The following is a 25,484-nucleotide window of genomic DNA, read 5'->3' as shown; positions in this document are numbered from 1 at the left end:
CTAATGGTCAGGGATCCCTTTACCTTTACCTTACTAGCTCTTGTGCTTGGGTCCTGCCTGCAGGATTCCCACAGGCATCCGGCTGACCACTGTGAGAACAGGATGCCGATTCCTAGGACAGCTCAGTCGGTAGAGTACGAGACTCTGAATCTCATGGGTTCGAGTCCTGCATTGGGCAAAAGATTACTCTCATGGTCCCTTCCATCTCTGTGATTCTGTGACTAGATGAATCCTTGGCCTCATCTAAAAGGCTCTCATATTCTTCATACAGTGGAACCTTGGTTTTTGAACGTCTCGGCTGCTGAACACTGAAAACCTGGAAGCTTCCGTTTTCGAACGCGCCTCAGAAGTCGAATGGCTTCCACAGCACGTTTTTTTTTCTATTTTCACCATTCACTTTGCCAACAACCCTCTGATTTTCGAACATTTCGGAAGTCGAACGGACTTCCGGAACGGATTACGTTTGAAAACCAAGGTTCCACTGTAATCATTACTTCAGAAATCCCCGGAGAGGATTTTGAGGAGAAATTTGAGGATCAAATCTGTTGAACAAGGGAAATAGCAAGTGACACTCAGTAGGCTGTAAGTTCTTCTGCTTGGGAAGCTGTCATGCATTCCAGAGCAAAGCTGTCTCCCTTCAGTGCTGTCCAATAACGAAGATGTCCCAGTAGCAACGAAATCCGTCTAAATTTCACTGGAACATCAATTCAGATGTCCCCATGATTAAGCACTTCCCAAACTCAATGAGGACTAGATTCTTGCTTTTGGCAACAATTTGGATTCTTTGGCATCCAAATATGATGCAGAGATGCAACCCACTTGGATGATGATTTTATTAGACACCAAGTGCCGGGAGGTAGGTCTATGATATACTTAACGCCTTTCCCAAGAAGAGTATCTTGAAAAAGCAGGGCCGGGGGGGGGGAGGCGTACTGGAACAGCAAGTCTGGCTTACTGTGAAACATCAAACCAGGAGAAAGGAAGAGGGGAAGAGGAAGGTGTAATCAGCAACAGAAAACTGAAGGCAGGAGGAAGTACAGTAAATGGCAGTCAGCAGGTTTCTTTCTCTGCTGCCAGTCAGTGCTGGTAATTACTGAGCAAGATGGAATAATGGTCTGACTCGGTACAAAACAGCTCCCTTTGTTCCTAAACTGTTTGCCCTCTCACACAGCCCTGGAACTGGCTGGGCAGGGGTGGCTTTGGGGAGCCGAAGAAACTGATTTGTGGTAGGCTCAGGATGGACAGAATAAAGCACTTCTTTACACACACACACACACACACACATATATACATACACTTTTATATACACACACACACACACACACACACACACACACATATATATATATGGCATTTCCGAAATTAAAGCTGCATCCTCTTCAAACTTATCTCACAGGAATGCTACTGCAAACAAACACAGTTCAAAGAACTTCTTGTCCTGTTATTTACTCACTGAACAAGCCCACGCTTATTCTGAATTGCAGTATCTGTAAATCTAAGGTTTTTCAATGGTTAAAAAGAATTAATACTATATGTTTAAGCCACATTTAAAACACATAGCTTTCTCCCAAGGAATCCTGGGAACTGTAGTTCCACACAGAATTACAATTCCCAACATCCTTAACAGTTCCCAGGAGTCTGGGGGGTAAGTCATATGCGTTCAGTGTGCATTGGCTGAGCTTTAAACGTACCATGTGGAGCGGCCCCTTGTCAGCTCACACCTCCAACCAGACCCCTTTTGCACAACATTGATCTCAAAGATCAGCTGTGTGCCTTGCCACCTAAGTCAGCCAGTAGGCTATACAGTGGTACCTCAGGTTAAGTACTTAATTCGTTCCGGAGGTCCATACTTAACCTGAAACTGTTCTTAACCTGACACCACTTTAGGTAATGGGGCCTCTTGCTGCCACTGCACCGCCGGAGCACGATTTCTGTTCTCATCCTGAAGCAAAGTTCTTAACCTGAAGCACTATTTCTGGGTTAGCGGAGTCTGTAACCTGAAGCGTATGTAACCTGAGGGACCACTGTACTAGCAAGAGTGTTGCCTTAAAACTTGATAGACCAGGGTTCAAATCCCCATTCGGCCATTAAGCTCCCTGGCTGACCTTCGGCCCATCACAGCCTACCTCCCAGGGTTGTTGTGCGAGGATAAAACGGTGGAGTTATGTGTGCCACTTTGATCAACTTGGAGGCACGGTAAAAAGAAAACAACAAATAAGCAACAATTGTCTCCTTCTTCCTTCGCCCTGGACTTGACTTATCCAGGAAATGTGGAAAGAATCGCCATCCCCGTCTTGGCCGGGCTCTCCGTTCCGTGCGCACCTGCGCCAGGTGCGGCTGGGAAGGGAAGCAGGCGGCGCCGCGGAAGGAGCGCCCAGGGGCCGGGCGCCGTTTGGGGATCATCTCCAGGGAGACGCGCAAACAGCAAAGGCCGGCCAGGCTGGGACTGAGCAGGAGGGAGGAGGAGGAGAAGGAGGAGTCTCTGGGGAAAGGAAGCCAGGTGGAGGTACTGCCGAGGGAGGGCTCTCCCGGGCCGGATGGGACGAGAAGAGGAAGCAGCCGCGCTGGGAAAGCGCCGCGCTTCCTGGAGCTGCGCCTCCGCCCGTGCGCTCCTGTTGCGCGCCGGACGCAGGTGAGTAAGGGGGCGCGCGGCCGGGAGGAGGAGGAAGAGACCTTCCTGTCCCGGGGGGCAGGTGAGGTGAGAGCGGCCCTAGAGAGAGAGATCTCGGCCGGACTGGGCAAAAAAAGCAGCAGGCAGGTCGCCAAACGAGGCTGCCCCTCTTTAGCCCAAACTTGGAAACGCGCCGCGCTCCTTGGAGACGTTTGGGAAGTTCCATGGGAACTTTTGATTGTTGACGTTTCTGTAGCGGAGCCAGCTGGGGGCGTTGGTTTACTTTTGGGGATTTAGTTACAGCCCACCTGTTTCTCCAAGCGGCGTCCATGGTTCTCTCCTCATGTAATCCTCACAACATCCTTGTGATGTAAGCCGAGTGTCTGTGGCAGGTCCGAGGGTCACCCACTGAGCTCACGGCCAAGGGTGTGCATTTGAACCCTGGGCTTCCAGGCCCCAGTAGTCGGGGACACTAATCAGTAAAACCACCGTAGTTCTCATGTTATTCCTCTCTCTCTTTCTGACTACCAGCAGTGTATAAGACCAGTTTCCCCATCTGCATGGATTTTTATGCCACATGATTCCCCTTAAGTCTCCCCAGCCCTGCTTTCAACTCAAACTGGCTTTCCGATCTAATTTCTCATAGCCTATAGATCTCAGTGGAGGCTGGCCCATTCAGAAGAAGGGGGCATTGCCCCACCAGCCTCAACTCGGTCACCTCTCTGTCTCCCTGCTTACAACCAGTTCAGGGAGTCGCACAAGCTGTCAACCTCCTCCTCCTCCTCCTCCATCTCAACATTGCCCTTACAGAGGAGGAGGATGGGGATAAAATTAGAATTACTTGGTTCTCTGGCGCCACCTATTGCTGGGCCGCCTTGCCTCCCCCCACCCCAGGCCTATGGGGCGCCGGCTGTCACTGGTCCCATCTTTTCCACAAGCAACTAGCTTTATAAGGATTCAACCATAGAAAGTTTGTTTGTGTTGACATGCGCGCTTTCAATCCTATAAACGCTTGATGTTTTTAGAGTTCTTGGAGAACTTTGGGAGTGTGGCTTTTGTTTTTAGAACAGAAATAGTATACCAACAACACTACTTTTATTTTCTTTTTTAAGTGCAACGTGCAACAGAACTCGAGTATCGCAAGGTGAAATAATTCCTTTATATATAAAGCTGCTGTAGCATTTGTTCTGGATGTTAAATACATTGTTTACCTTTGTTATTAAGTTGGTTGGGTTTGCCTGCAAGGAAAAGGTGGGGCATATATTTGTTTTGGAAAATACAGCAGTGCAAAACTCTTGTTTTGAGAGCTAAGTTGGACACCATAAGAGTATAAAGAACATATGAAGAGCCTGCTGGATCCGGCCAATGGCCCACCTGGTCCAGTATCCTGTTCTCACAGTGGCTAACCAGATGGCCCTGTGGGAAACGCTCAAGCAGGACTCGAACCCAAGACCCCTCTTCCCTCCTGTGGCTTCCAGCAACTGGTATTCAGAAGCATTGCTGCCTCTGACTGTGGAGACAGGGCAGAGCCATCCTGACTAGCAACCACTGAGAGCCTTATCTGTCTGCTCCTCTTTTAAAGCCATCCAACTTCGCAGCCATCACTGTCTCCTGAGGAAGTGAATTCCATAGTTTATGCAGTACATGAGGAAGTAAACCAACTGAGTTTAAAAACCAAAGTCTGACACTTGAAGCCCAATCCTACTCAGAAGTAAATCCAACCCCCCCCCCCGGCAGCTCTCTGAGGCTTAAAGGTAAAGGTAAAGGGACCCCTGACCATTAGGTCCAGTCGCAAATAACTCTGGGGTTGCGGCGCTCATCTCACTTTATTGGCCGAGGGAGCCGGCGTACAACTTCCGGGTCCTGTGGCCAGCATGACTAAGCCGCTTCTGGCAAACCAGAGCAGCGCACGGAAATGCCATTTACCTTCCCACTGGAGCGGTACCTATTTATCTACTTGCATTTTGATGTGCTTTCGAACTGCTAGGTTGGCAGGAGCAGGGACCGAGCAACGGGAGCTCACCCCGTCGTGGGGATTTGAACCGCCGACCTTCTGATCGGCAAGTCCTAGGCTCTGTGGTTTAACCCACAGCGCCACCCGCGTCCCAATAGGCTTACTCGTAGGTAAATGTAGTCCTAAATTATGAAGTCCACCCTCAGTCATGTTAAATTGAATTCCAGCATTCTCTATGAAGAAATATTTTAGGTTCTGCAGGCACCTTCCATTCGGGAGGAAGCAATGGCCGCCTTGTATAAAGCTGTGCGAACACAAGGGTTTAAGCGTGGAAAGAGGTAATTAATTTATGTTAAATGATATTTAGGTCCCAGTCCTGATATCTTTCACTGAAGAAAGAAGGGCAGCTCATTAAACACCCTTTAATATGCTAGCCATCTGCTTGTAGTTGATTAATTCACAGATTGAACATGAAGAATATGTTATCTTGATGCAGGTGCCACTTTGAGGCTCTCTAATAAAATTAAGGGTTTTTGGAATAAAATTAAGTAGGTGAATTAATTTATCCCCTTGAGAAGTGTTTCAGCTTTGTCTGAATTGAGTGGCGTATATAAGATGTTTTGAAAAATCCGTGTAAGGGCTTTGGGGGGCTTAATCCAAAGAAAATTGTGTATGCCTTAGGCTGTGCATTCAAGATGTACTTAACTGAAAAGCCAGACCCATGGGAACCAGCGGCATTTGCTTCTGAGTAAACACATTTTGAGGCTTGATTCCTGTCTCCTTGGTTTCAGTGGCGCTTGGTTCTAAAGATTTGTGTACCACAATCCTTATTGGGTTTACCCAATAGAAAGGCACACTGATTTCAGCTGCTTTGGTTTGAAGATGGCACCATGATGTTCCAAAATGTGGCTTTAAATGAGACTTGGAGGAGAGTGCACTTAAACTTTCTGAAGCCTAAGTTATACTCTTGGAGTTGGCATAGCCCAGCGGGGCTGTGCTCTGTGTCTTTCATCCTGAGCCTTTAATCACCCCACCCAATCCCCCCAAAAAGAATGTTTTAAAAAACTTTTCTTACAGGGATCCCTGGCATGCTGTGAAGTGCACTGCTAATGAGATCCCATCTACCTTCTGCTCTGAATTCGCTCGGAAAAAACCCTACATTTGCCTCTGTTTGTATAAATTGACCGGTGCAAATCTGCGATAAGGGGCTGTGCCCCAGGTTTTTAAGAGCCCGTAAACATTGATCGCCGAAGAATTGATGCTTTTGAATTATGGTGCTGGAGGAGACTCTTGAGAGTCCCATGGACTGCAAGAAGATCAAACCTCTCCATTCTGAAGGAAATCAGCCCTCAGTGCTCACTGGAAGGACAGATCCTGAAGCTGAGGCTCCAATACTCTGGCCACCTCATGAGAAGAGAAGACTCCCTGGAAAAGACCCTGATGTTGGGAAAGATGGAGGGCACAAGGAGAAGGGGACGACAGAGGGTGAGATGGTTGGACAGTGTTCTCGAAGATACCAGCATGAGTTTGACCAAACTGTGGGAGGCAGCGGAAGACAGGAGGGCCTGGCATGCTCTGGTCCATGGGGTGACGAAGAGTCAGACATGACTAAACGACTAAACAACAACAAACATTGGCTTGCCTTCAAGTCCAGGGACGAGGGCTGAGCGATTTTCTTAGCGTCAGCTGAAGGTACAAAGCTGCCTTCTGTCATAGAATCATAGAATCCTAGAGTTGGAAGAGACCACAAGGGCCATCGAGTCCAACCCCCTGCCAAGCAGGAAACACCATCAGAGCACTCCTGACATATGGTTGTCAAGCCTCTGCTTAAAGACCTCCAAAGAAGGAGACTCCACCACACTCCTTGGCAGCAAATTCCACTGTCGAACAGCTCTTACTGTCAGGAAGTTCTTCCTAATGTTTAGGTGGAATCTTTTTTCTTGTAGTTTGGAACCATTGCTCCGTGTCCGCTTCTCTGGAGCAGCAGAAAACAACCTTTCTCCCTCCTCTATGTGACATCCTTTTATATATTTGAACATGGCTATCATATCACCCCTTAACCTCCTCTTCTCCAGGCTAAACATGCCCAGCTCCCTTAGCCGTTCCTCATAAGGCATCGTTTCCAGGCCTTTGACCATTTTGGTTGCCCTCCTCTGGACACATTCCAGTTTGTCAGTGTCCTTCTTGAACTGTGGTGCCCTTTGAGAACACTTCGAGAACAGACCATTGCTCTGTTGGGCTCAGTATACTCTGCTCTGGCTGGCAGCAGCTCTCTTGGATTTCGGGCATACAGAAATGTCTTCCCTGCTGCCTCTGACCTGAACCTTTCAGCTGGCAGTTCCAGGGACCAAGAGCAGATCCACACCATGTATTTAAAGCATCTTCAGCACACATCAAAGAAAGTAAGAATGGGCTGCTGGATCAGCCAATGGCCCATCCAGCCTAGTGTCCGCTTCTCAACAGTGGCCAGCCTGTGGGTAATCTGCAAGCAGGATTTGCACACAAGAGCCCTCTCCCCTCCTGAATATTCCAGCAACTGGACTTCAGAACTGGACTTCAGAAGCATTGCTGCCTTTAAAGCACAGGGCTTCCCCCAAGGAATGCTGGGTACTGTAGTTTGTTAAGAGAGCTGAGAATTCTAACTCTAAGCATAGCTGTCAAGTGTCCCTTATTTGAAGGGACAGTCCCTTATTCCAGCGCCATGCCCCGCTGCTGTCCCTTATTGATGGATGTCCCTTAAATGTCACTTAAATAAAGTCCCTTAAATTTCAAAGGAAGCAGCTCCTCTCCCTCCCTCCCTGCCGACCAGGGAGGAGGGAGGCTCCAACTGTGTTGCTTGGCTGTGTTGCTCACCCAATAAGAAGTCTAAGAACGACTGGGGGGTGGAGCTTGCATGCCTTGTGTGTGGCTAGTTAATGCAAGCTGAGGGGTTTTTTGAATGCTGGATGCCATTTTGTTGCACGTTCTGCTGCAAACTTTGCAGTGCAAAGCCAGGCTGGGGAGCCATCTTGAGGCTGCATAGGCCTTGTGGTGCATGTGATTCAGATTCTATCCATTTGAACCTCTGGTTACAAAGTTGGTTGGACAGTGTTCTCGAAGCTACCAGCATGAGTTTGACCAGGTTGCAGGAGGACAGGAAGACTGGAGTGCCTGGAACAGGTGAGGCTGCTGGTCCCTTATTTTCAAGGCTGCCAGTCCCTTACTTTCAAATCTGTAAGCTGACAGCTATGACTCTGAGAGGGGGAAGGCACAGTTCCCAACTTCCCCCTTCTTTGGGGAAGTTATGTGTTTTGCATGTGCATTGAATATATGGAGTGGATTTCTTCAAAACCAGAACCATTACTATCATATATTAATAATAATAATACAGTCATACCTCATGTTACGTCCACTTCATGTTACGTTCTTTCAAGTTACGTCCCGTGGTGACGCAGACGCACAAAATGACGTCATGCGCATGCGCAGAAGCATTGAATTGCAACCCGCGCGTGCACCAACCACTGCGGGTTGCGCTCTTTTCATGTTGCGAACGGGCCTCCAGAATGGATCCCGTTCGCAACCAGAGGTACCACTGTAATATAATAATAATAATAATAATAATAATAATAATAATAATAATAATAATAATAATAATAATAATTTATTTATACCCCGCCCATCTGGCTGGGTTTCCCCAGCCACTCTGGGCGGCTTCCAACAAAAGATTAAAAATACATTAACACATCAGTCATTAAAAACTTCCCTAAACAGGGCTGCCTTCAGATGTCGTCTAAACGTCAGATGGTTGTTTATTTCTTTGACATCTGATGGGAGGACGTTCCACAGAGCAGGCGCCACCACCGAGAAGGCCCTCTGCCTGATTCCCTGTAACTTCACTTCTCGCAGTGAGGGAACCATCAGAAGGTCCTCGGCTCTGGACCTCAGCGTCCGGGCAGAACGATGGTGGTGGAGACGCTCCTTCAGGTATACTGGACTGAGGCCATTTAGGGCTTTCAAGATCAGCACCAACACTTTGAATTGTGCTCGGAAACGTACTGGCAGCCAATGTAGGTCTTTCAGGACCGGTGTTATGTGATCTCGGCGGCCGTTCCCAGTCGTTGTTGTTGTTGGGCTCTTCAACCTGGGAAGGTAGCCATCTAGGAGAAGGAAAACTCTGATCTTAAACCTATGCTGCCTTGCAGGACATATTCAGGAGAAGAAGAGACTAGGGAGTAAACCCTACCCAAATCTGGAGCAGTTTCCCTAAGACGGTTGGATGGCCCCTTGTACAGTGGTACCTCGGGTTACAGATGCTTCAGGTTACAGACTCCGCTAACCCATAAATAGTGCCTCTGGTTAAGAACTTTACCTCAGGATGAGAACAGAAATAGTGCAGTGGCGGCGCGGCGGCAGCAGGAGGCCCCATTAGCTAAAGTGGTACCTCAGGTTAAGAACAGTTTCAGTTTAAGAACAGACCTCCAGAACGAATTAAGTTCTTAACCTGAGGTAGCACTGTAGGCCTCCTTCTGGCAACTCCTGCAGCCCAGCTGGTGCCAAACGTCTTGCTCTGCTTTCCTTTGGACCTCATCAGCGAGGCCAAGAGTGCTGGTCTTGTCGTCTGGGCAGCCCTGGACCTCCAGACACACTACCAAGGCTTGCGCCCCAGGGAGCTCATTTTAGTGCTGCAAACGCAGCAGTTTGACTTCACCCGCAGAGGTGCACTCCATTGTCTTTCAAGACAGACAGATGCCCACAACATTACTATTACTGCTTATTAACCCGCCCTTCACCCTAAGGCCCCAGGGCGGCGTGCAATTAAAACACAACATGAATATTGAAACACAATAGTACACAATGCTGAGAAACAGATTGCAAAAATAATGCAGGTCTTTTAAAAGAATACACCTCAAGTGTCAAAATCCTATGGCATGCAAACCCAGGTCCGCTACTATTGCAACCGCTCTGCTGGTTATCTAGGCCAGGGTGGATAACTTCTGACCCTCCAGGCGCTACAGAACTATAAGTCCCATCAGCCCCAGCCTGCATAGCCAGGGCTGATGGGAGTTGTAGTTCAGCTGCACTCAGTGGGCTGAAGGTTCACCAGCACTCATCTAGGCCCCCATCTGGCAAGTGGGAGCAGTTTTTCCCCTGCTGAAAGTGTTGGCCGGGTGATTTTGAAAGCCTGTGATGAGATGATTCTGTGCCTCGCAAGCCATCTTGTTCCTGGCAAGCAACTATTTAAAAATAATAACTGGGTGCCTTGTTCTGCATTAATCAGAGGTTGAAGGGCCTGTGCATCTGGCCCTGCCTGCTGTTCCTCTCATGACTGCATAAGCATTTTAACTCAAACACTCTTGGTGCCCTTCCGCTGGTCAGTGCTGGCTGTGGAAGCTCTTGCTGCATGTAGCAAGAAGGTGTGAGATCCCTTTGCGTTTATGGACTCGGATGAAAGCACTCAGAAGCCCTGGCGGTGGGAGGGCAGGAACCCTAGAGAACCGGCTGGAAGATTGGCAAGAACCCCCCTGGACCTGCCCTGCTCATAGTCTGCTCCTGTCTGACATAGCTCAGAAAGGTGGAGATTCAGTTGACATTCCTGCATTGCAGGGAGTGATAGCTCAGTGATGGCACATCATTTCTCACTCGCTGGATCATCACCTTGTCGCCGTGAGTGGGCTCTCCAAAAATTTTACACATCACTTGGGAAGACAGGTGAACTCATGCCAGTGTACTGGAAGAAGCAAAGATCACCCGTGTCAAAGCGATGATTCTTCAACATCAACCAGCGGCGTAGCGTGGGTTGTCAGCACCTGAGGCAAGGCAAGTAATTTGCGCCCCCTAACCCGGGGCACGGCAAGTAATTTGCGCCCCCTAACCCGGGGCAAGGCAAGTAATTTGTGCCCCCTAACCCGGGGCAAGGCAAGTAATTTGCGCCCCTAACCCCTAACCTGCCGCCGCTGCCAGCTTCTTCTTGCTGCTGCCTGGGCTGGTCGGGTGTGGTTCTCTCCCACGCTCAATGCTGCGCTGGGCGGCCGCTGCACTGTCCCTCCCCCAGATAGTCCCTCCCTCGCTCTCTCTCCGCTCCGCAACGCAACGCACACCTGGCACCCTCCCCCTCTACAGTGTGCGGCAACCCGGCAGCTCGGATCGGATTCACACAGCCAGCACTGCAGTGAGAGAGAGTGAGTGAGTGAGCCAGGTAGGGGCAGAGAGCTGCGAGTGCGAGCGCGCCCCCCCAAAATGTTGCGCCCGGTGCGGCTGGCCCCCCCTGCACCCCCCACGCTACGCCACTGACATCAACTTCGTTGGACTGGTCATGTTGTGCTGATTCCAAAGCAACTACCGGTACTCTATTCCGAACTTAAAAATGGAAAGCATAATGTTGGTGGTCAACAAAAGAGGTTTAAAGACTCTCTCAAGGCAAATCTTTTAAAAGGTAGTATAAACACAGACAACTGGGAAACACTGGCTTGCGAGCTCTCCAGTTGGAGAACAACCTTTACCAATATCATGGACTTTGAAGACACTCAAACTCAGGACACAAGGGAGAAGTGTGCTAAGAGGAAGACATGCTTGGCAAATCCTCACCATGATCAGCTCACGCCCGGAAACCTATGTCCCCCCTGTGGAAGGATGTGTGGATCCAGAATTGGCCTCCACAGTTGCTTATGGACTCACTGTTAAGACTGTGTTTATGGAAGACAATCTTACTTGACTAGGAGTGATTGCTGAAGAAGAAGAGCACATCATTTCCATGGGGCCAAAGGTGTAGTTCGTTGTGTCACTGATGGTGTGTCCTATGGAACACAACAGGCGCAACAGCAGAAAATGCTTTTTGGTGGGTCACTGTCATACAATGGTCTTTATCACTGTGCTGCCACCAACAAGGCTTATCAGGTCATTCCTGCAATCTACCAGGTCTATAGAAGGACGGGGAGGTGGCTTGCCAGTTAATCAGGTGCAGAGTTCTTCAGGTCTTTACCAGCATTTGAAATTCACCAGGCACATTTTGCAGCTGGCAATCGGTCAGTTGAGACCAAGTGAAGTTGCCCCGGGGGAACCTGATGTCTCTACCTGGAGGTGCATGCCTGGAGATTCTTAGATCTTGACTATTTCCACAAACTAGCAGCACATCCTGTAGAATTCTACCCATCATATTTTATCTGCACAATCAGAATGAATTTCAGGAACCAGAAAGCCAGGTTGAAAAATACACCTTTCGAGCACTCTGGCTGCAAAGTGGCAAGTGTGCATTCCATTTTTGTGACTGTAACCCTGGTTTTAGGAACCATTTGACACTTCGCTTACATATCTGAGTTTCTAACGCCGGCCTTTACATACAGTCATGCCTTGCATTCCGAACACCTTGCAAGTTGAATGTTTTGGCTACGAACGCCGCAAACCCGGAAGTGAGTGTTCCGGTTTGTGAATGTTCTTTGGGACCCAAACGTCTGATGTGGCTTCTGATTGGCTGCTGGAGCTTCCTGCAGCCAATCAGAAGCCGCACCTTTGTTTCCAAACGTTTTGGAAGTCGAACGGACTTCCGGAGTGGATTCCGTTCAACTTCCGAGGTACCACTGTATCAGAAAGCCACCAAATGCAGGGCTCTATCTTTTCTTCTTCTTTTTAAATAGGACTATTTAAATAGAAAAATTATTCACGCTAGTATACCTGGGAAGTCTCCCATGTTGTGGTCTCATGTTGATAAGGCGGCTTGGCCAAGCAAAGTCAGAGGGAATGATTAACCAAGTTCCTACTCAGGATTGGGATCTAAAATGTATACGAAGCTTAGCACACTCTTACTGGAAAGCAAACAGAGCTTTAGGGTGTGGTTCCACAGCTTTGCTTATTTACTAGAGTTCTAGGAAGCAGTGGGTGAAAGGCTTGTTTCTGAACTACGATGTCGCTGGGTAAGATTCACGGGAATCCAGGCAAAACGCTCTCTTGTTTTTAACGGCATGTTTTCTCCGGCTCTGTATGTTTGCAACGAAACAGGTTTTTCGGAAGGCAGGTTTTTCAACTGGTGGCTCCCCTGTGATGAAAGGTTGCAGCATTTGGAATTTTTTTTAGTTTAGAGGGGAAAGCGTGTAAATGGGGGGCATGATAGAAAAGCGTCTGAAATTATACGTGGTGGGTAGAACGTGGACGGGGTTTTCTCCCTTCCATAACACTAAAACTCACAGACATGCAATGAAGCTGCAGGTTGGCAGATTCCTGACAAGACAGAAGTACTGTTTTGGGGGGACAGGGGGCAGGCTGGTGTGGAGGACTCCCTGGTCCTGAATGGGGTAACTGTGCCCCTGAAGGAGCAGGTGCGCAGCCTGGGAGTCATTTTGGACTCACAGCTGTCCATGGAAGCACAGGTCAAATCTGTATCCAGGGCAGCTGTTTATCAGCTCCATCTGGTACGCAGGCTGAGACCCTACCTGTCCGTGCACTGTCTTGCCAGAGTGGTGCATGCTCTGGTTATCTCCTGTTTGGACTACTGCAATGCACTCTACGTGGGGCTACCTTTGAAGGTGACCCGGAAACTACAACTAATCCAGAATGCGGCAGCTAGACTGGTGACTGGGGGCGGCCGCCGAGACCACATAACACCGGTCTTGAAAGACCTACATTGGTTCCCGGTACGTTTCCAAGCACAATTCAAAGTGTTGGTGCTGACCTTGAAAGCCCAAAACGGCTTCGGCCCAGTATACCTGAAGGAGCGTCTCCACCCCCATCATTCTGCCCGGACACTGAGGTCCAGCGCCGAGGGCCTTCTGGCGGTTCCCTCATTGCGAGAAGCAAAGCTACAGGGAACCAGGCAGAGGGCCTTCTCGGTAGTGGCGCCCACCCTGTGGAACGCCCTCCCATCAGATGTCAAAGCGATAAACAACTACCTGACATTCAGAAGACATCTTAAGGCAGCCCTGTTCAGGGAAGTTTTTAATGTGTGACATTTTAGTGTATTTTTGGTCTCTCTGGAAGCTGCCCAGAGTGGCTGGGGAAACCAGCCAGATGGGCGGGGTACAAATAAATTATTATTATTATTATTATTATTATTATTATTTTATTATTATTCAGGACAGATAAAAGAAAGGACCTTTTCACACAGGGCCTTGTTAAACTGTGGAACTCACTTCTGCCAACCTAGATGGTTTAAAAAATTAGGAGGAGATGGAGATCAATGGCTGCTAGTCACAATGGCTATGCTATATATATATCCACTGCAGTCTTGGGCCTGTTTACTCTGAAGTAAGCCCCATTGTGTTCAGTGGGTGCCTACTCCTAGGAAAGTGTGCCAAGGAATCAAGCCCAAGGCTTCCCATCCACCTTCTTGGCCTGTTTCTGAGCATTTGTTACTTCGCCTCAGCCGAGAAATTTTGTTTTTCAGCTTCAGGGACTGTGATGGTACATATTTATACCATCACAGGTCAGCGTGTTCCCAAAAGGTTGCATTTGTTGATGTTCTGAAACCTGATGCGAGATGTTGCAAAATGTAAGTCTCGAGATGAAATGTGCTCGATAAAGGACATCTGGCTCACAGCTCCTCTTCCAAGCTAGTTTTGGCCTCTGCAAATGTTAGGAGGGAGTGGCAGTCCAGTCCGAGATTCCTTGCAATTGAGCCTTCGGCTTCATTAAAAACTTGAGCAGAACCTCAGCAGCAAAGGACTTACGAATGTCGCTGATCAAATGCTTAGAGGGTTGGATCTGAATGAGATAAAGACCGGGGTGGGGGGGGTGGAGGTGGGAATTGCTATAGTTCAGTGGTAGAGAACAGGGTGGATAAAAATCAATGATTTAAATAATAATCGGATTTTTAAATTTAAATCCGATTTTATTTATTTAAATCCGATTTTTTAAAATTTAAATCGGATTTTAAAAATAAAATGCTTTGGGAGGAAAAATCTTTCTAAAGATAGTTTTCTATTTAAATTACATTAAAGTCCAAAGGCTATTCATCAGGAAATAAGGATTTGTTTTAAGTTTTCAGGTGTGCTAAAACTCAGTCTCAGTTAAAAAAAAAAAAAGTTTAACCACATCAGTTAAACATGGATACATATGCTATAATGTTATTGTTTTAGTTAAATAAATTGTTTAAATTATTATTAAGGAAATGACTGTTTTCCCCCTTCCAATAAAGTACAGCAGAAAAGTTGTCCTAATATAAACAGTTAACCCTTAATCACACAATTATCTGTCTATGTATTTCTAAAAGGAAAACCAAATCGGTAATTTTTGGTATAACTGTAAAAACTACTCTGAAAATTTATTATTCCAAAAAGGAAACCTTCATCTGATTGTCAATATTAAGATTATACCACCAAGAATGAGTCTTTCTGGTAAAAAAAATGATTTAAATCAAGTCTTACTGACTAGTGATTTAAATCGATTTGATTTAAATCAAATCCACCTTGGTAGAGAATCTGTCTTGCACACAGAAGGACTCCAGCTCAATCCCGGTAGGACTGGGAGAGACAGACCTGAAACCTTTCAGAGCTGCTGCCAGTTGGTGTAGACCAGGTGTGTCCAACTCCCTAGAGCAGGGGTCGGCATGGTTTACCTCACCTGGGCTGGTTCACTCCCATGGAGATCGCTCCACGGGCCGGATCGCATCTGCGCAGATGCGATTTCCAGTGCCACGGAAGCGAGTCCCTGCTCTGCGCTGCGCCAGTTTAATGCAGCGCGTGGGGACTCACCGAGCCGGCAGCTCAGTTTGGGGGCAGCTTGTGGGCCATTTAAACAACCCCTGTGGGCTGCTTGTGGCCCATGGGCCACAGGTTGCCGAACCCTGCCCTAGAGACTGTCAGGAGCTCGTCCTACACTCAAGTAGGACCCTGGCAGAAACACATGCCTGACTGGCATGTTCTCTCCCTCCTGATTGATCGTTCGGGAGCTTCAAAAGCTTTCTTCTACCCGAACACCACAGCGACCAATGCCAACAGACATTGGCACACTTAGGGATCCACAGAGTGTTTGCAGTTTGTGTAACAGACCTCAGCAACTCAGCATTTTGGCTAATCTACTTTATTTACATATAAACACACACGGAGCATTGCAACATGGCTCCCTCTCTCTCTAGCATCAGACAGCAAAGAGAAAAAGAACAAAGGACAATAGTCCCACTTCACGGAACACAGTCACACAAACATCCTGTCTCCGTCACTTCCCACTCCGTGGAGTCAAAACATACCACGTCATGTGAAAGACAAAAATCCCATGACTGCAGTCACGGAGCAGGAATATTAACAGAGACTATTCCCAGTATAAACCAACTGGCAATGATCTACCCAGAAAAAAATTGTTGAGCTATTATTGGGGGGGGGGGGCAAAGCTGATGAGCTTTTTGGGGAGGGGAGGTCAGCATGGTTGAGCTTTTTAGGGAAACACCGGCTAAGACTGCTAAAAAAAAAAGAGCAGGCAAATAGAAAGCGCACACAGCGATTGCAGCTAAACACGGACAAAACGAGGGAGGCACCGGGGGGGGGGGAGGGAGAGAGAGAGCTCTTCCAGCCAGTGATCGTAAGGGACCCAGCGGTCATAAAGGAGCACGCAATCAACTGCAGTTGACAGCGGACATCAGGAGACCGACCTGTCGATCGCAATCGACCAGTTGGGCATCCCTGGTTGTAGACGATACTGAGCTGGATGGACAAATGGTCTGGCAGCTTCCTTCCAGTGGCATGGGTGCAGTGGAAAGACCATGCAAGTCCAGTGTCTCTGGGTTGCAGTTCAGACTGGTGGAGAACAGGATCAGCAGAAGGCATTTTTCCTCTTCCGGAGAACTGGTCTAACCAGCATCTCATATTGACACCAAGCAGGCTCCTTCACCGTCCTCTTTTCAGTGCCTGCTAAAAACATTTCTGTTTCGACCAGCCTACCCAGATGTTTAGAAAGCTGGTGTGAGTTTTTTATCTCTCTTTAGTCTATTGCTATTCTAACTTTTGTGGAAGTCTTACATGGTTGTTAACTTTCCTCGTTGAAAATTTTGTCTCATCTTTTTTTGTAAACGGCTGAGGTTTTTTTGACAACCAAGCAGTGTATAAATCTTATGACGTAAAGGTATTCCTACTGTTCCTACAATCCAGCCTCCTGGATATATTTTGCACCACAACTCCCATCTTCCCATGACCAATGCTGGCAGTGGCAGATGGGAGTTGTAGTCCAAAACTTCCAGAAGGGCACCACACTGCATTCCCAGGACTTACTGTAAGTTAGATAGATGATGAATAGAGCTCTGTCTGTTATATGGTAATGCAGATTGCTGCTGTTATGTACTGAAGTTCTCCCTCTGGGCCAGCAGGGGGATACTGTAGATAGTTATGCAAATGAAGGATCGAAAGTGACGTTCAGTGATTGGATAGTTTGTATGCAAATGAAGGATCGAAAGTGAAGTTCAGTGATTGGATAGTTTTAGAAAGTTGCTACAGTTACGATGTTCTGGATCTCTATATAAGCAGGCTGACTGAGCTCTTCAGTTCAGTTCTATTCCGGCCTCTGAATAAACAAGAGCTGTTTGAAGAATTGCTGTGTCGTCTGATATGTTCGCTCACAACTTAACAGCTGCTCTTATTATATGGGCGCAGAATGTATTTCTCACTGGGAGTACCAGCAAATAGTGTGCATTGAATCGGTACTGCAGCTTTTTAATTGCTAGACTCTAAATGGGAAATAGACCAATCTTCAGATCACTCAGTCAAGATTCAGTGGGCTTACCTGTCATGGACTGATTGAACGCAGAGGATTGGTGGAAGGAACCGGCTGGGGAACCCCCAAGAAAAGATGGCTAATAATAATAATAATAATAATAATAATAATAATAATAATAATTTATTACTTATACCCCATTCATCTGGCCGGGCCTCCCCAGCCACTCTGGGCTGCTCCCAACAGAATATTAAAAACACGATAAAACATCAGACATTTCGGTATTTATCACCCCTGTTATACAAAAATCTCCAAATGGGTCCGAACTCCAATGTCTAAAACTCCTGGTAGAGGTCAAGGACCCAGAGATCACGCTAAGCCAGCGTTTCCCAACCTTGTGCCTCCAGCTGTTTTTGGACTACAATTCCCATCATCCCTTGCCACTGGTCTTGCTAGTCAGGGATGATGGGAGTTGTAGTTCAAAAACAGCTGGAGGCACAAGGTTGGGAAACACTGCGCTAAGCTATAAAACTTAGGGAACAAGCTGTATTACCAGAATGATTAAGGTTTTAAATGACAATTTTAGGTTATATTTTAGTGATTAAGAATTAACATACATATTTTTAACTGCTGTTACATCTGTATTGTCCCAGTTTCAATTCAATGTATCCTGGTCGTGTTTTATGATATTCCTGATATTGTAAGTGAGCCAGAACTGGTCTGTGACCGTAATAATAAATTCATTCATCAAACATTAAAAACTTCCCTAAACAGGGTTGCCTTCAGATGTCTTCTAAAAGTCAGATACAGTGGTACCTCGGGTTACATACGCTTCAGGTTACATACGCTTCAGGTTACAGACTCTGCTAACCTAGAAATAGTACCTCGGGTTAAGAACTTTGCTTCAGGATGAGAACAGAAATCGTGCTCCGGCGGCACAGCAGCAGCAGCAGGAGGCCCCATTAGCTAAAGTGGTGCTTCAGGTTAAGAATAGTTTCAAGTTAAGAACAGACCTCCAGAACAAATTAAGTACTTAACCCGAGGTACCACTGTAGTGGTTTATTTCCTTGACATCTGATGGGAGGGTGTTCCACAGGGTGGGTGCCACCACCGAGCAGGCCCTCTGCCTGGTTCCCTGTAACTTCGCTTCTTGCAGGGAGGCAACTGCCAGAAGACCCTCAGCACTGGACCTCAGAGTCCGGTCTGAACAATGGAGGTGGAGACACTCCTTCAGTACTGCCTGCTCTGACTGGCAGTGACTCTCAAGGGTTCCAGGGAGGAACTCTTCCCAGCCATGCCTGAAGATGACCAGGGTGGAAACCTGGGGCCCCTGGCATGCAAGCCGGTCCTTGAACGCTGGATTTGTGGCCCTTCCCTTTCCAAGACGGGTTCGCAGAATGGATAAGGAAGAAATTCGGCGTTTCCAAGCACAATTCGAAGTGTTGGTGCTGACCTTTAAAGCCCTAAGTGGTCTCAGCCCAGTATATCTGAAGGGGCGTCTCCACGCCCATCATTCTACCTGGACACTGAGGTCCAGTGCCGAGGGCCTTCTGGCAGTTCCCTCCCTGTGAGAAGTGAGGTTACAGGGAAGCAGGCAGAGGGCCTTCTCGGTGGTGGCGCCCACCCTGTGGAACGTCCTCCCAACAGATGTTAAACAACAACTACCCGACTTTTAGAAGGCAGCCCTGTTTAGGGAAGCTTTTAATGTTTAATAGACTATTGTATTTTAATATCTGTTGAAAGCAGCCCAGAGTGGCTGGGTATGTATAAATAAATAAATAAATAAATAAATAAATAAATAAATAAATACAAAGCAGGTGGGCGCTGTGCCCCTTGCTGCTTCCTTTCCCATGACATCAGCCTAGTGACTTATCTTTGTAGCCCAGTTAATGTTTACTTGCTGGATTGTGCCCGGCGGTACCTGCTTGGCCCCAGGAGCTGTTTTCTCTGCCAGCTAGGATTCCTGGGGGGAACTGGTGGCTATCTGATCCTTTGCTCACGCCTGCCTCTTCTGCCTCTCTCCTCCTTTAGATGCAGGTGTCCCTCGTGCTGAGCTCTGAGCCGCTGCCCTGTGGGACCACCCAGCCCCCCCCCAGCAGTTGGGGCTGCTCGTCTGCATCCCGAATTCCTCTGCCCAGCGTTCTCCCCGCCTCCCCGTTCTTCGGAGAGCACGAAGAGGAGTATTTTTAGACGCTGGTGTGTTCCTCGGCTGAAGATAACTGAAGCTCTTCTCCTGCAAGGGCGTAAAACTGTGGGGTGAGTTGCATGTGTGTTGCAGGGGGGAGAAGGAGGGAGGCTCACCTGAGAAGGTAGCCGAAGTGTGCTTCTGATGGGGGTGGAAGAGGTTGCTGGAAATACCAGGACGATTTTTTTTCTATTGCTCAACGGTGTGCCTAGGTGGGAACAGGGAAATATAAAGGCATGCTTCTGATATCCAGAGGAACTTGAATGGGAGTCTTACCCTGTTACGGGTGCGAGGTTTGATCAATTTAATTGGTGAATTAATGACTGAAAGCTCATCTTGATTGGTGTGGGCAGCGTTTAATGGATGAAGTGAGAAGCTTAGGGCATGATTGTTCCCAGAGTGTGTTAACTGTGTTACTTACATGTGTGTATGTGTGTGAGAGAGAGACAGAGAAAGAGGGAGGGGGAAGAAAGAAAATAAGTGGTTTATGAAGTTGAAGCTTCTTTCTGAATCTAAGAAGCACCCATTTTGAGTGCTTGTTTATTTCATAAAATTTATATACTGCTTGGTTGCAATAAAACCTGACCTAAGCGGTTTACAGAAAGAACGAAATAATAGAATTTTGATAAAAACAGATAAGAACAGCTATTTAGAAAAAATAATTAGAACCACCGATAAACCCAAAACAGATTAAAACACACATCAATTTTCCATGTACAGTGGTGCCCCGCAAGACGAATGCCTCGCAAGACGAAAAACTCGCTAGACAAAAGAGTTTTCCGTTTTTGAGGTGCTTCGCAAGACAAATTTCCCTATGGGCTTGCTTTTCGTCTTGCGAGTTCTTGCAAGTTTCCTCCCCTTTTTTTTCCTTCTTCTAAGCCGCTAAGCCGCTAAGCCGCTAATGGCCATGCTTCGCAAGACGAAATAACCGCTAGACGAAGAGACTTGCGGAACGAATTATTTTCGTCTTGCGAGGCACCACTGTATCTCTGGTTGCGAAAGGGATCCGTTCCGGAGGCCCGGTCGCAACATGAAAAGAGTGCAACCCGCAGCGGCGCATCTGCACAAGCGTGGGTTGCGATTCACTGCTTCTGCGCATGTGCATGACGTCATTTTGCGCTTCTGCGCATGCGCAAGTGGTGAAATCCGGAAGTAACCCTTTCCGGTACTTCTGGGTCGCCGCAGGACGTAACCTGAAAGAACATAACATGAAGCGGACGTAACATGAGGTATGACTGTATCTGGTTTTAGCAGGCACTGAAATGGCGTCTGGCTGATGCCAATAGGCTGGGATCCCCAAAGTGTGGGTGCTGCCACGCTAAAAGATCAATTTCTTCCAGTAATAGAGCAAATTTTGCTTTAAAAGCAGCCTTAACACAGGGTGCTCCCGGGCCACTGCAATTTTCATGTGGGTATCAATCACATACCAGGAAATTCATCTTGGGCAACAAAAGTTGATTTGGAGCTCTCGTCCAGCAATCGTGCTCCTTAGTTGCAATAAGGAAAGTGATGGCAAAATGCACTGGGATACCATTTATTCCGTGCTGTTTCATCTGACCTCCCCCAGAATTAAATCACAACAAACACTCAGGAAAGAGCTGGCGTTGCCTGATCTTGCAAAACCATAGGGGTGAATCCTCAATGATCAGGTCATCTGGGAGGGATTGAATGGTTACAGGCCCACCTACAATCTATGAATGAATTGGGTGGGCTCTTTAAATGATTGGCTGTCCAAATTGTTATTGGTCCTGCAGACTTGAATGGATCAGTTCGATTTATTTATTTTTTAATCAGCTTCTCTGATTATCCCTCCAAATTCCCGCTCGTGGTTAATTACATTTATATAAGAGTCACAAAGGTGACGGACATCTGGCACCATCTTAAGAAGTGTGGATGAAGGAGGACTTCTAGGGGTTTCTTGTGTGTAACAACAAAGCTGAGATAGCTCCGTTGGTAGAGCATGAGACTCTTAATCTCAAGGGTCATGGGTTCGAGTCCTGCCTTGGGCAAAAGATTTGTTCATTGCAGGGGGTTGGACTAGAGGAGATTCATGGTCCTTTCCAACTCTACAGTTCTATGGGGGGAAACCTATTGGGGAAAGGGGGACTTTTCCACCCCAACCTCCAGACCTTTCCATCTTTTGGGAAGACTCCTTTAAGCAGCTTGCCACGTTCTTGCTTCTCACAAGGAGGCAGAACCAAGAGGCATAAATAGAGAGCAGGACCAGAAAAAGCAGCGCCACTCCTGATAAGCAGGAACAGTTGGAGCATCTGAGAATGTCCACACCCTGCCCTGTTTCCATGCTGCTAAACAGGCTTCTGTGCCGGCCCAATGTTCTCGCACACATTTTGCTGCGAGATTTGCTCCACAGCCTCTGCTGTGCTCAGTTTCTGCAGCAGGATCTGCTGGTAAATGATTCACTGGTATCGCTCGTTCCTTCTACAGCATGGATAAAAATCAGTGATGTTGATGATAATAATAATAATAATAATTAATAATCAGATATTTTTAAAATCGGATTTTTTAAATTTAAATCTGATTTTTTAAAATTTAAATGGATTTTTTATTTATTTAAATTGGATTTGTAAAAGAAAATGCTTTTGGAGGAAAAAATCTTTCTAAAGATCATTTTCTACTTAAGTTACATTATAGTAAGGATGTCACATAGAGGAGGGAGAAAGGTTGTTTTCTGCTGCTCCAGAGAAGCGGACACGGAGCAATGGTTCCAAACTACAAGAAAGAAGATTCCACCTAAACATTAGGAAGAACTTCCTGACAGTAAGAGCTGTTCGACAGTGGAATTTGCTGCCAAGGAGTGTGATGGAGTCTCCTTCTTTGGAGGTCTTTAAGCAGAGGCTTGACAACCATATGTCAGGAGTGCTCTGATGGTGTTTCCTGCTTGGCAGGGGTTGGACTCGATGGCCCTTGTGGTCTCTTCCAACTCTATGATTCTATGATTCTATGATTCTAGTCCATAGGCTATTCACCAATTATACCAGCAGGAATGCCTTTCTCTTAAAAAAATATGATTTACGGTAAATCAAGTCTTACTGACTAGTGATTTAAATCGTGATTTAAATCAGTTTCATTTAAATCAAATCCACCCTGCTCTCCAGCACGTGCAGAAACTGCCTTCCTGACCGTTAGATTCACTATTGGGAGCAAAACAAAATAAAAAAATTCCTTCCAGTAGCACCTTAAAGACCAACTGAGTTAGTTCAAGGTATGAGCTTTCGTGTGCATGCACACTTCTTCAGATACACTTCTTCAGATACAGTGTATCTGAAGAAGTGTGCATGCACACGAAAGCTCATTCCTAGAACTAACTCAGTTGGTCTTTAAGGTGCTACTGGAAGGAATTTTTTTATTTTGTTTTGACCATGGCAGACCAACACGGCTACCTATCTGTAACTGGAACTATTGGGAGCAAAGCAGCAATGAAATTGCATTGGGAGTGCGGAACTCCAAATCTCAACAGTTCCTTTCAGCCTGGCCCAGGTTGGGGTGATGGAGAGATTTGGTCCAACAACATCTGGACGGCCACAGGTTCCCCATCCCATAGTTATTTGAAAACTGCTTTGTGGTTGATTTGCTTCTTATTCTTCAAAAGAAAAATACAAGAGCTTTATTGTGGCTTGAAAATACGTTTACTGGAGGCTGGATCTGGCTTGCAAGCTGCCCTCTATTGCTTTGGGACAGCCTTCTCCGATCCTGGAGCCTTCCAGATGTTTTGGACTACAACTCCCATTAGCCCTAGCCAGGGGGGCTTTTGGACACTTGTTTCGGTTATTGGAAACGTTGGTGTGTTTCTTCTTTAAAGGAGGAGTCCCAAAATAGAAGCCTTGATAAATGTAAGGAATGACATCTAAAGATGGAACCATGTTGTCCACCGCCTAAAAATACACATGTATTATTAGTTTGATGCTGGGAATGAGACACCCTGAGAAATCCTGGCTCTGTTGCTTCTGCTGGCAAAAAAAATCATTGTCTTTTGGGCTTAGCAAACTATAACAGGAAGACCACCAAGAACGGGGAAAGGTGCAAAGCATTAATATAATAACAGTATCTTAAAACATCACCTTGCCAGCAAAGGTCCGTATAGTTAAAGCCATGGTTTTCCCAGTAGCGATGTAGGGAAGTGAGAGCTGGACCATCAAGGAGGCTGATCGCCGAAGAATTGATGCTTTTGAATTCTGGTGCTGGAGGAGATTCTTGAGAGTCCCATGGACTGCAAGAAGATCAAACCTCTCCGTTCTGAAGGAAATCAGCCCTAAGTGCTCACTGGAAGGACAGACCCTGAAGCTGAGGCTCCAATACTTTGGCCACCTCATGAGAAGAGAAGACTTCCTGGAAAAGACCCTGATGCTGGGAAAGAAGGAGGGCACAAGGAAAAGGGGACGACAGAGGACGAGATGGTTGGACAGTGTTCTCGAAGCTACAAACATGAGTGACCAAACTGCGGGAGGCAGTGGAAGACAGGAGTGCCTGGCGTGCTCTGGTCCATGGGGTCACGAAGAGTCGGACATGACTAAACGACTAAACGACTAAACAACAACAACAACAACCCTACCCACCTGGCTGGGTTTCCCCAGCCACTCTGGACAAATTCCAGCTGAATATTAAAAACAATACAGCATCAGATATTAAAAACTTCCCTAAACAGAGCCGCCTTCAGGGCCGCCATCAGCCAAGAAAGCCCTGCTTTTAAAAGAATTCTGCAACGGATTTTGGTTGTCGCCCTCAGGAGAATTTCTGCAATCCAGGGGGCTAGTGAAGAAAGCGAAGCGAGAGAAACAAGAGTTGAAAATCTTGCTTTATCTAAAACCAAAGAAGCGAGAGTCACTTCAAGCGGTGGTTAGAAGGAGATGCAATCATGCCTGCCAAATTGCTGAATAACTGAGTTTCCTGTTTAGAAATAGAGGGTTTGGGAATATATGGTGTTGTAATTTGCTGAGTCAGACCCAATGGTCCATCTATTTGTTTATTTTATTAATTAAATTTGTATACCGCCCTTCACCCACAGATCTTGGGACAGTTCACAATATCACACATACAATATAAAAAGACAAAGATTGCAATACTGTTAAATCTGTGGCAGCTCTTGAATAGCTTCTGTTGTACACCAGATAGGTTTAGGAAGACATAACATCTTGGTTAAGTAATTATCTCAAACAGAGACAAATAGTGCACATTTAAAATTAGAGGGAATTGGCAGGAAGTCAATGGAACTAAGAAGACGACTGTAATAAAGTGTAACAGATATTGACAATTATTTGATATTTATTTGTTATGGGTGTTACAGTTTTTTTCAAAAAGTTCAATAAAGCAATTTAAAAACAGAAACAATATCAAAAGACAAAGTACATAATAAAAACAATAACAAGAACACACACAAGCCAATTGTTGTTGTTGTTTAGTCGTGTCCGACTCTTCGTGACCCCATGGACCAGAGCACGCCAGGCACTTCTGTCTTCCACTGCCTCCCTCAGTTTGGTCAGACTCATGTTTGTAGCTTCGAAGACACTATCCAACCATCTCGTCCTCTGCCGTCCCCTTCTCCTTGTGCCCTCCATCTTTCCCAACATCAGGGTCTTTTCCAGGGAGTCTTCTCTTCTCATGAGGTGGCCAAAGTATTGGAGCCTCAGCTTCAGGATCTGTCCTTCCAGTGAGCACTCAGGGCTGATTTCCTTCAGAACGGAGAGGTTTGATCTTCTTGCAGTCTCCTCCAGCACCATAATTCAAAAGCATCAATTCTTCAGCGATCAGCCTTCTTTATGGTCCAGCTCTCCCTTCCATACATCACTATAACACAAGCCAATAACACCCCCCCAAAAAAGAACACATTTAAAAGAGGTATAAGGTGTTAATTAGCCAAAAGCCTAGCACCTAAAGGTATATAATGAAGGAACCAGATGAACCTCCTCGGGGAGAGCAGTCTACCTGCGGGGAGCCACTGCAGAATAGGCCTGTTCTCGCATCGCCACCCTCTGGACCTCTGATGGAGGAGACACATGAAAAAGAGCCTCAGAGGATGATCACAGGGTCCAGGTAGGCTCCTATGGGGAGAGGCGATCCTTGAGATATTGCAGCCCTGAGCTGCTTAAGGCTTTATAGGACAAAACCAGCAC

The 25,484-nt window shown here is 46.8% G+C and overlaps 1 protein-coding gene across 1 annotated transcript in view; it reads left to right on the top strand.

Annotated features, from left to right (window-relative positions):
- The first annotated feature begins 2,535 nt into the window (after nucleotides 1-2,535).
- TMEM184A (transmembrane protein 184A) overlaps nucleotides 2,536-25,484 on the top strand; it is a 43,055-nt gene continuing 20,106 nt past the window's right edge. The window contains exons 1-2 of the mRNA XM_081839928.1: nucleotides 2,536-2,632; nucleotides 19,203-19,427. The gene's annotated coding sequence lies outside the window, so the exon portion shown is untranslated. The remainder of the gene's footprint in view (nucleotides 2,633-19,202; nucleotides 19,428-25,484) is intronic.

This window comes from Podarcis erhardii, assembly GCF_964252035.2.
Source record: "Podarcis erhardii genome assembly, chromosome: 14".
NCBI classification, from domain to species: domain Eukaryota; kingdom Metazoa; phylum Chordata; class Lepidosauria; order Squamata; family Lacertidae; genus Podarcis; species Podarcis erhardii.
The sequence above is the reverse complement of the archived record's forward strand: the minus strand, read 5'-3'. Positions and strand labels throughout refer to the sequence as shown.